Consider the following 9780-nt stretch of genomic DNA (forward strand, 5'->3'; position numbering starts at 1 on the left):
GATTTGTACTATACTGCTATGCCCGTGAATTGGTTGTAATCTCCCACCTCGCTGCGTGGAAATTGAAATGGATCCTTCCCTATTCAAACCTAAAACCGAGAGATAGTTCTACAGCGAAGCTGTTAGCCTCTCGTTGGTGAGGAGATTTTGTGCCTTAAACAGAGGAGGACCCAGCAGTTCTCACTCAAGATGCCGAGCGCATGCGCCGGGCTAATCAGGCATACAGCATAGCGCTCAGTATCCCCGCAAAAAAAGCTCAAAACAAGCATGCAAACTGCAGGGCACATAAGGTGCCTATGAACAATGGGATCCCTCCTCCCCCCCCCCATGTGTTACTGCTACAGATTAGGTTTGCGGCTGCTCTCTGACAAAGGGTTGACATAGTCGAGGGCGAAAGCATGCGTCAGGCTAGGCGGGACCCAGCATTTGCCGCCAGAGCAGCCAAGCGCAAGCAGCAACAAGCCTGCAGAGACGAGGAAGAATATTTCATACCCTCCCCCGTCAGCATGTGTAGTGGTTTACAAACACTTCACTGGACATCCACTTTCGCAGGGCAAGATGGTGACCATATTTTTCGGTTTCGCTCCCAGACAAAATAATACACAATGTTTCTTTTTTGGTTTGGCCAAAAATGTTTTGTTTTTTGTTTTCTGGTTTTCCATTCCGACACCCTGATTGCATGTGAGGGGGCATTCGGGTTATGCACAAGCTCTCTTGTTTCTTACCCCCTTCTCCTCTGGTGCGTGGTGAAACAAAGGCGCAAGACGAGGGCGACTGTCAAAATGTTGTCGCACGTTATGTGCAGGGCCCCTATTGAAAATGTGGAGTTGATGGAATCCATCAAAAATCAATATGGTGGATTATGGTAATGGAATTAATGATGGCAGATGACTGCATGCTGGCAGGGTGATGGATGATGGCAGATGACTGCATGCTGGCAGGGTGATGGATGACGGCATGCGTCGGTAGCTGATGGCAATGGTAGCGTCGATGCTGGCAGCTCGGGTGACAGTATGACGGCAGATATGCGAAATTGCAAAAAATGATGACGACATGAAAAGGAAAGATGCTATGCAATGCTAATTAAAAACTGGTTTCATTTCTTGCGAATAAATTTATAAAATAAGATTTGCAGCAAATAAGTAAGCTTGCATATGCGTTTTGCTCTGTCCATTAATGTCGTGATCATTTTTCTGCTATCCTGCTACAATGATCTGAAAACTTAACCATTTTATGAGAGCTTAGATGTGTGTGCTGGGGTGCTTAAAAATATTACACAAAACAAACTTGGTTTTAACGTTGAATATATTATCATTAAATATCAAATACGGTGACTATCTTCGAACAGGTGGGCAGCTGAAAAGAAAAAAAAACTGAGTTACACACTAAAGCTTATACAATCCAGATCAACTCAAAACAAATGTATATTCACATTTCACATACCCCCTTAACATTCTGAGATGGTCACTCCGATGTGGTCCCTTGCTTCTGCCCTTCCTCTTTGCCATAAAAATAGAAAGCCTGCAGAAAAAGAACATTTTCAACAAATTAAGTGGAAACTATACTGCTAGGACTCCCTTCAGGTCATGGAAGGGTGCTCTTGACCGGCACTGCTCTAAAGGCCATCGCATGGTGGCAATGCCTTTCCCGGGAAAGGATATTAGTAAGATGCAAGCGTGCATGCATGCAACCGAGAATTTCAAGAGAACATGCGTTAGCAGCAGGTGGGAAAGAAGCAAAACACCCTCGTCTAGAAGAATTCTATGCTCAAAGCGCAGCCAGCGAATACCAGGCGCAAAAAAATGTAGCTTCAGGCGAGTGTGTTGAAGGTTAGGAACACGTTAAATTGAAAAGTGAAGAAGGCCAGATGACATTAACCTGGTTGGATGCATTGAAGCGACGAAAAGAAACGCACACAGTCTTGAGATGAAAGTGCAGACTAAACGAACGCTTGCAAAAACTTCAGCAAACTTGTGATGAATTTAGAGAAAGTTCAATACTATGAGGACAACCGAGCTGTGCAAGCACTAAAGACCCTTTCGGAAGCCGCACAAGAAGGAGAACGGGTGTGCCAAATTTGCCATGGAACAGATTATCAATAGTGATAAGGCGCGCTAACTAGACAGGAACCCACGTTGCGGCAAAGTGTTGTGGAAGGCGACTTCTTGTAAAGGATACGAGCATGTGAGGGGCAAAAAACTGCTGAAGCTGCCTTGTCAAAGCACACTAAAAATCTTGTCGGACCTTCTGCAAGAGACTCGAGTAATAAACCTAATAAAGGAACGGCTTCAAGTGGAGGGACAAAGCTTGCGGTCACTAAAAGAACCATACTGCAGCCTGATTACTGACGAAATGTCAATACAGGAAAAAGTAATTTATGGCTGCCAAGTCGACATATTTTCGGCCTCGATATAAGCTGTGAACCTTGAACCGGTGGTGCCACTGAATTAGCCTGCAGGCTCCTTTGGTTTGTCCTGCGGGGGCTTTCCACGGCTGACGTTATCCCCTTAGGGTATTTTTTTACCGGGAACAGGAAGCATGAACGGCTCCGTAACCTGAATTTTAGTGTGCTCAACTGTGTAAGAGGTAGGGTTCTTCATTATCCGTATTGTCACAGACAGCCACCAGACAAACAGCGCCACGTTCCTAGGCATGTCGGTTGACAACACACTACAACATCAGCATGTTTTGCTACATCCAGCGCAGCAAAATCACCCATCGTTCCTTTTATTTGACCAAACCACCTCATTAAGAACCTTAGAACAAATTTTCTAGAGAGAGAGGGGGGGATGTTTGATGGAATGCAGAAAGTTAGGGACTGTTTTGTTCTCAAGGCCCTCTTTAAGATCCAATAAAAGTTGTCACTTGTGAACCCAGTTTGGCTCCTAAGCTGATCACACATTGAGCCGAACCTGGAAAAAATTAAGCTGTCCCACGCCACCTTGATATTTTCGCCTGTCGTCATCAGCAGCCCCAAGTTCCTTCAGAAAAAGCCCAAAGGTCACGAATACGCTACAAATCGAAAATTCCAGTAAAACAAGCTGAATAGTGCAATCCCATGTTAAGGACCATGCATCTACTCCACGTAAATATGTGATTGCAGCCTGTTCAGCAAGGTGTATCAAGTGAAGCATGAAGCGCAATAACACAACAGCCCAACCAAGAACTGTAGCGCGGATGGCTGATTGTGTGGCCACTTTCCGAATTGACGCCACCGCATCACCGATAGCGTGCACCACAGGCGACGCGGCGGAGGAAAAGAGAGCTATCGTTCTCACAGGCGGAGAGGAGCATTCGGTGGGCTGCACGAAAAGGGGGATATCAAGCAGCTGTGTCACTTCTAAATGTTGCATCATGTGCATCCTAGTTCTCTTTTTTACTAAGAACTCCCACCTTCGTGCTTGTGTTTCAGCAGTCCAATGTACAATGCCAGCAAAGGTTCATGTTAAACAATACATAAAGACGTTAAATACAATACATCCAAATTCACTGATTCCAAACTCGGAGAGCAATGAATTGCTGAAATGAAGATGCCGACCAGCATATATATACAGTGCTATTGGAAGACCAAAGCACTGCACTCTCGGTCAAATTAGGCAAGTTCTGGTAACTGATTTTCACAGTGCACGTCATAGCATTGCACTACAATTGTATAGAACTAGGTGCTCACCTATTGTAACCAACCTGAAAAACAGCCAGTGACATCTGATGAGAGGTCCATCCAGATAGGTCCATCCACCAAGTAGGGCATGTCAGCTGATCTCCACTGCAAGGTGTAACAGTCAGTAGCCTGCAAAATAGAAGTGAGTGGCAAACAACAAGCAAGTTGCGTTAGCCTTAATCCTTCAAAGTTCTAAATGCGATATTAAGGTGTCGAGCAAGGTGTTCTTCACACTCCAAGCGAAAATATGAGAACGTTAAAATACCACATTACCTGGATGTAAGGATGGCCGAAGTGACTATCACAGCATAGTGACAATGTCAACGATCAAGCTTCTAACTCAATTCTCTCTTTGGAAGTAGATGCCGTTCATTATGACCAGTTCATGTATGCGTAAAAAGGTGCCGAGATGAGCTCTCTCATTGCTATAAGGCAAATTGCTTCCACGATTCTGTGACAAAGCGCAGACCTAAATGATGATAACGTTGCCTTAACAATTAGGGAGTGCGTAGCGTTCCGTCCAGCCGGAATGCTAAAAACTGCTAAAGTTCCGTCCAGACTGAACGCCAAATCAAAACCAGCCAATTAGCCGCCATTTCTCATTCTGGGATTTGGTGTAGTGGTTCCGCGGCTGACTACGAACGTTGTAGGCCCTGGTTCGATTCTCGCACCATTTTTTTTTGTGTGTGTGTGGCCGTGGTTAGCGTTTTGTAATAGCAAAACTTCCCACCCGCTTTACAATTCACGCGATGAGAGCAGTAGGTCTTGGTTTTTTACTCAAGCGACCGAGCCGCTCCCGCTCACTGGAGCCAAGGCCGACGTAGCCATCGCCAGTTACACCCAATCTCCTCTAATTATTACCAGTGATTAATAATTAACAGTGACTCTGGCTAGTCAGTGAGCGGAAGCGGTTTGGCCGGTTAGGTAAAAATCAAGACCGACTGCTCTCGCTGAAATATTGTGAAGCGGGCGTCGGGTGGCGACTTGGAGATCTGTCCAGATTGAGCTAGAGTTAGTCCGATCATCTGTAATTATTAATAATGATTAATAATTATCAGTGATTCTGGCTAGTCAGTGAGCGGAAGCTGTTTTGCTGGATGGGTAAAAATCAAGAAAGACTGCTCTCAACGCGAGTTGTGTCTCCTCCGGACGGAACTTTAGTGACAGTTGCCGTTCCGTCTAGACGGAACGCTATACACAGCCTAACAATTCTGCCAAAGGAGGCTGGAAAGGCTGTGATGAACTGCTGAACAACAATACAAGTGAAGCAATTTGTTTTGTTTCTAAAGTCTCTTCTAGGTGATTGCAGCTTAAACCAGGTTCAATTCTTCTTCCCACGCAGTGCTTTAAGCCCACATGATGCGTCGGTGCATGTTTTCAGCTGGTACCGTCAATATCATGGCAACAATTTTTTTCCTTCAAAACATGAATCTAATTAGTCCTTAATAATGGCCGCGATGTCTTGGGGAAGCATAGGGAACCAGATTTAAGGTTGTGCTCACATTGACATCAAGCCCATTGAAACGATTTTCAAAAATGATGCACATTGGTATAGGCCGCAAAATTTGAAACATGACAATAATGCATTACTGCCAATAATGACAATAGCCAGTGCTTAAAAAATTATTGCGATGAGAAAGAAGTTATCCTCTTCTGAAAAATTAAGAAAAAACTTTCAGTGTGATCTAACCATCTAGAAAAGGCTGTTCTCCCATCTATTCTCTAGCGGCATATTTTCTAGAACTATATTTATTCACATCAAGTCGTGTTTTTAACAGAGTGTATTATTTGCTGTGCAATTATGTACACAAGCTACTAGAAAGAGACCTTCGGCCTTAACCAGTCCAGAGGAGACCCACTTTTTTTTTTTTTTGAAGCATTTGCTCTTGTGCGGGGTGCACTCATCCACAGAATGAGAGCCCAATACAAAATTTAACTGAGCAACACGCGTGGCCGCGAATTATTCGGAGACGGTAGTGAATGTTGCAGTGCTTAAACGCTCCCCACGTGCGGCCAGCATTGCTTATAGCTCTGCACCAGACGCACGATACGCATGTAGTTTCGACGTGGTAGCAAATTCGGGTTGAATGAACGTTTTTGGTGCTACTGATGCACATGCACAAACATATATGCGATTATCGAACGATTGGAACACTCAAACATTCACTGCACATGCGGGGCTTGCGAGTGTGACGCCAATTTCAGCCATCGTACCCTCAATCTGAACGCAGAAAGCCTTTTTTGTACCAGTGCACTTTTCTGAGTGACCGCTTTGAAAAATGACAATCCCTGCAGTGTAGTGTAGACTGCTATGTGCCTCGGCTAAAAGTTACCTAAAGCGTACCACTCCAGTCCAGGTACGAAAAATGATGCGAAGAACAATTAGCAATTCCTTAAAAAGAACTACCCACAAAAAAAAAAAAACTTGCGAACTCAACCTGGAGCGGTCGACCGCGCGTATTGGCGATCGGTTGTTGCGAGCACCAAACCGTTTAGCCAACGTAGCAGTATGGTCCTACTTCGCTCAACAAAAAGCCTACAAACGGCACAAACAATAGGGCTCTTCGATTTACAGACTCGAATTCACCGCGGATATTCCGCCGGAGTCCGATGATTCCCCGAAGCCATAAGGATACACAAGAAAATCGAATGCCTGACTGCTTTCAGGGAATCGGCGGTGAGTCCGGAACTGTAAATAGAACAGCCCTACTGTTTCTAGTCCCGCACGCAATATCCGCGGTCGAAAGGCAGATGTACGTAACCCTCAAAATCAGTCGCTGTCAAAAAACATTAGGGCTAACCGACGACGCAAACGTCTAACACGGAACGGAAGAGCCCTGCCCTGTTAAATACACAAGTAAAGTGCAAAAAGTTGACTAGTCACTTACCTTAAATCACAGGCGACATATCTTCGTCGAAACAATAATCCGCTGTCTTCAAAACAACCACAACAAAGCCACTCGACAAGCGCGTACAACTCCACCGTCTCGGCGGCCAGGAAGAAAGGAATGCGGCGGCGTGATGGCGTGGTGATGTTGCTGGATGGAGCAGTGGAGTACTGAGGCCGGGGTTTCGGTTTCGGCTGTGCCTTGGTGTTTTCGTAACGCAGTTCATACACGGCGCGAAGTGAACAAAATGCGTCGAAACAAATTCTGGCTTGAACATAGACACATAAAGCAATGTAAATAGAAAGATAAGGTTGCCATACCCAGCAAAAAGTTGAGTTTGTTGGGCTATCCTGTATATGAGCGATTGAGTTGTGGAATAAACCTCCGACATCACTTTGGGGGAAATCACTTTTGGTTAAAAACTAACAAGAACAGGCACATTTTTCGTTTAAAAAAAATCATATCGTGCTGTCAGCAAAAAAAAAAAAAAAGAAAAAGAAACACACCACCGGAGGATCGAACCACCAACTTTGCAACAAAAAACGAGCGCGTTACCACTGCACCACCGCTACAATCGGAAGTCAAGCCCGAACAAGTGCCATTTAGTTGGTTTGTCAATCTAAATCGCCCATGAATGCATAAATATTGTGAGTTATGTTTACTGCTTCTCGTATATAACCCATTCCGGCAGTCATACCGCTTCTTGGGCACGCACCAGTCTCCGAAACGAGGCTGACCTTGAGAAGTGTAGCCAGCTATCTCAACCTAAAAGAGATATCGCACATCCCCGTTCTCCCCGATGAAAGCCAACGTAGCTATGAGTGAAATGGCATAGAGGGAAATGGCATGCGCGCCCGGAATTAAAATTATGTTGTGTAATAATACCGTGCTTAGATCTGTCTCAAGGCAGCTGATTACAACTAAGGAGGATCGGCGAAGCGCTAGACCCGTAGTCTGCCGCGTACAATTTAAGCCATGCCACGGACGGTTCTGTCCGCGGGCTCAGCGCAGCGAAAATGAACACGTACGGTTTGACGGTTTGACCCTGTCGCAGCGAAAAAAAGCTGCCCATGTTTTCAACGTAAGTGTCCGCACTGCCATCCTTACACCAAAAACGGCGAATAAAGGGCATACAGTTTCATACCAGCCCTCCAAGTTCTGGCTTAAAAACGAGAAGCGCTAATCAAAGTAGCTTTTCTCTAATATGCCAAGTTTTCAGCAGCACCTTATCAAAAATGCAGTTATTGTTTTTTCTTCTCCAAATTCCCAATGCCACCGCTATGTTTCTGTTATTATATCAGTCCTTCGCTATCGAATGAATTTTGGCTTGCTGCCAGCATTCGTTCGGAAAATGCCTTTCCATCATCAGTACAGCAGTCAAGCTTGCCGTCACGCGAACATCTGCCGTCATCGCGCAGCGTGCGTGCCAAGTTTTCGTCAACACCTTTTCAAAAAGGCAGCTTTTGTAATTTTCTCGCAACGGTCAATGCCAAAGCTATGTTTCTGTTATTACAAGCGCTTCGCTCTCGTATAAGTTTTGGCTTTCTGCCGTCATTCATTCAGAAAATGCCTTTCCATCGTCAATTCGGCAGTCAAGCTTGCCGTCACGCAAACATCTGCCGCCATTGCGCCGCAAGCCTGCCAGCATGGAGGAAGGTGCTGGAAGGTGCTGAAAGGTGCTGGCAGGCATGCCATCATGCCTGCCAGCACCTTCCAGCGTCTCCTTCCAGCAGCTTCCATTACAGTTTCTTACGTACATCAAGCTTTCCAAGGCGACCATCAAACGCAATCAACCTTTCCAGCAATGAATCTTGATGGTTGGCTGATGGAATTTTCAACAGGGGCGCGCAGTTGACGCGCACTTGTTCTTAGTTCATCTGGATATATGTCCTTCCAGTTTTGAAATTTAAATTAATATGTAGGCTTCGGCAGGTATTACGCCATGGGGTATGCGGGCTGTGTGGCTCCTTGTAGAATAAAGCAATAAACCTCTGGTATTCAGTTCAAAGTGATTGCGTAAATCAAGCAAAGCTGCCAATGGAGCATGTTTTTCTGTGAATTGCTTTGCGATAAAGCAATCCCAGAGAACATTTATTTGGGGCTACTTTGAGTAGGCAACTCGTGTAATGCTTTAACTACTGAAAGGAGGTTTACAGCCTGAAATTACCTGGTGACGCAATGAGTGTTGTCGCAGCTGTGGACCAATTGTCAAAAAAGGTAATGAGAGCAATGACACTTTTATGCTTGTTTATCCTGGAGTATTAAACGTTAATGAACCGAATAGTTTGAAGGCAACCTGCATGTTGTACACTTAAAGGTAGGAAAGTAATCGGTATTGTATAACTTCCTTCAGCCTGTCTTAGGTGTGATTTTTCAGGTCTCGATATATCCAATGCTGCAGCAACCTGCCATTAAAGCGTTGTGCCTGTTGAAGAAAATGTGACATAAACTTGGTGCTCATTCATTTCGTGCAGGGGTGATCTCCCTCCATTGGACAAGATTGTCGGCCCAGAACTCACCCCTATCCGTCGGCAGTAGGGCTGCCTAGAGGCGTTACTCATTAAAGGCATTTTTTTTTCCTTCTTCACATACCTTTTTTGAACTGCACCAAACTAAGATCTGCTTCTTCTGCATGTGATGCCTAAGTGGGCCAAATTGTTAAAAGTTGGTGCAGAAGTTTTTCATTGCTCCCTATACATCTATCACCAACTGCATGTGTTATGCATCTAGATGCGCTGTGATATAAGGAATTGTTTACGAATGGAGTGATATGTTACTTGTGGGGAATTGACAAGGGTGTTTTCAACATGGTCACTTCTGGACATTTTTATTTCGACAAATTACTGCTTCAGTACAATCAAGGCTCTAAAACGTGCCCGGGCTTGTAGATGTCATTTGATCCTGCATTTTGTACACGGCTTGTGCCATATATTTATTCCGGTTTCCTTTTCATGAACATGGATATGCAATTGAATTTGAGGTTTGTTGCAGTTGTTTTTAGTCTAAAGGAGGCAGCGTTTCGGCAGGTTTGTGCCTGCTCCCCAGGAATAGCAATTGTGGGGTTGTAAATAAACATACTGAACACGCATAATTATGTTCCCTTTCTTCATTTCTCCCTTGTCTGCCTTCAGAGGCTGGTGAGCAGTTTGTGCCAGTTTTTGTGGCCGACTTTTGTTGACTTTGTCAACTTGCCAATTTGATACAATGTCTATCCAGAAAGAAATCTGGCAG

The 9780-nt window shown here is 44.8% G+C and overlaps 1 long non-coding RNA gene across 1 annotated transcript; it reads right to left on the reverse strand.

Moving 5' to 3' along the window:
• Positions 1 to 883: 883 nt before the first annotated feature.
• LOC144164167 (uncharacterized) lies at positions 884 to 7354 on the reverse strand. The gene is made up of 4 exons (XR_013321090.1): positions 6550 to 7354; positions 3671 to 3790; positions 1444 to 1521; positions 884 to 1356 (listed from the first exon to the last, which is right to left on the reverse strand). It is a non-coding gene; the product is annotated as an uncharacterized LOC144164167 (long non-coding RNA).
• Positions 7355 to 9780: the final 2426 nt, after the last annotated feature.

The sequence above is a fragment of the Haemaphysalis longicornis genome, unplaced genomic scaffold, assembly GCF_048455015.1.
Source record: "Haemaphysalis longicornis isolate Haplotype H1 unplaced genomic scaffold, Haemaphysalis longicornis Haplotype H1 scaffold_1, whole genome shotgun sequence".
Classification (NCBI taxonomy): Eukaryota; Metazoa; Arthropoda; class Arachnida; order Ixodida; family Ixodidae; genus Haemaphysalis; species Haemaphysalis longicornis.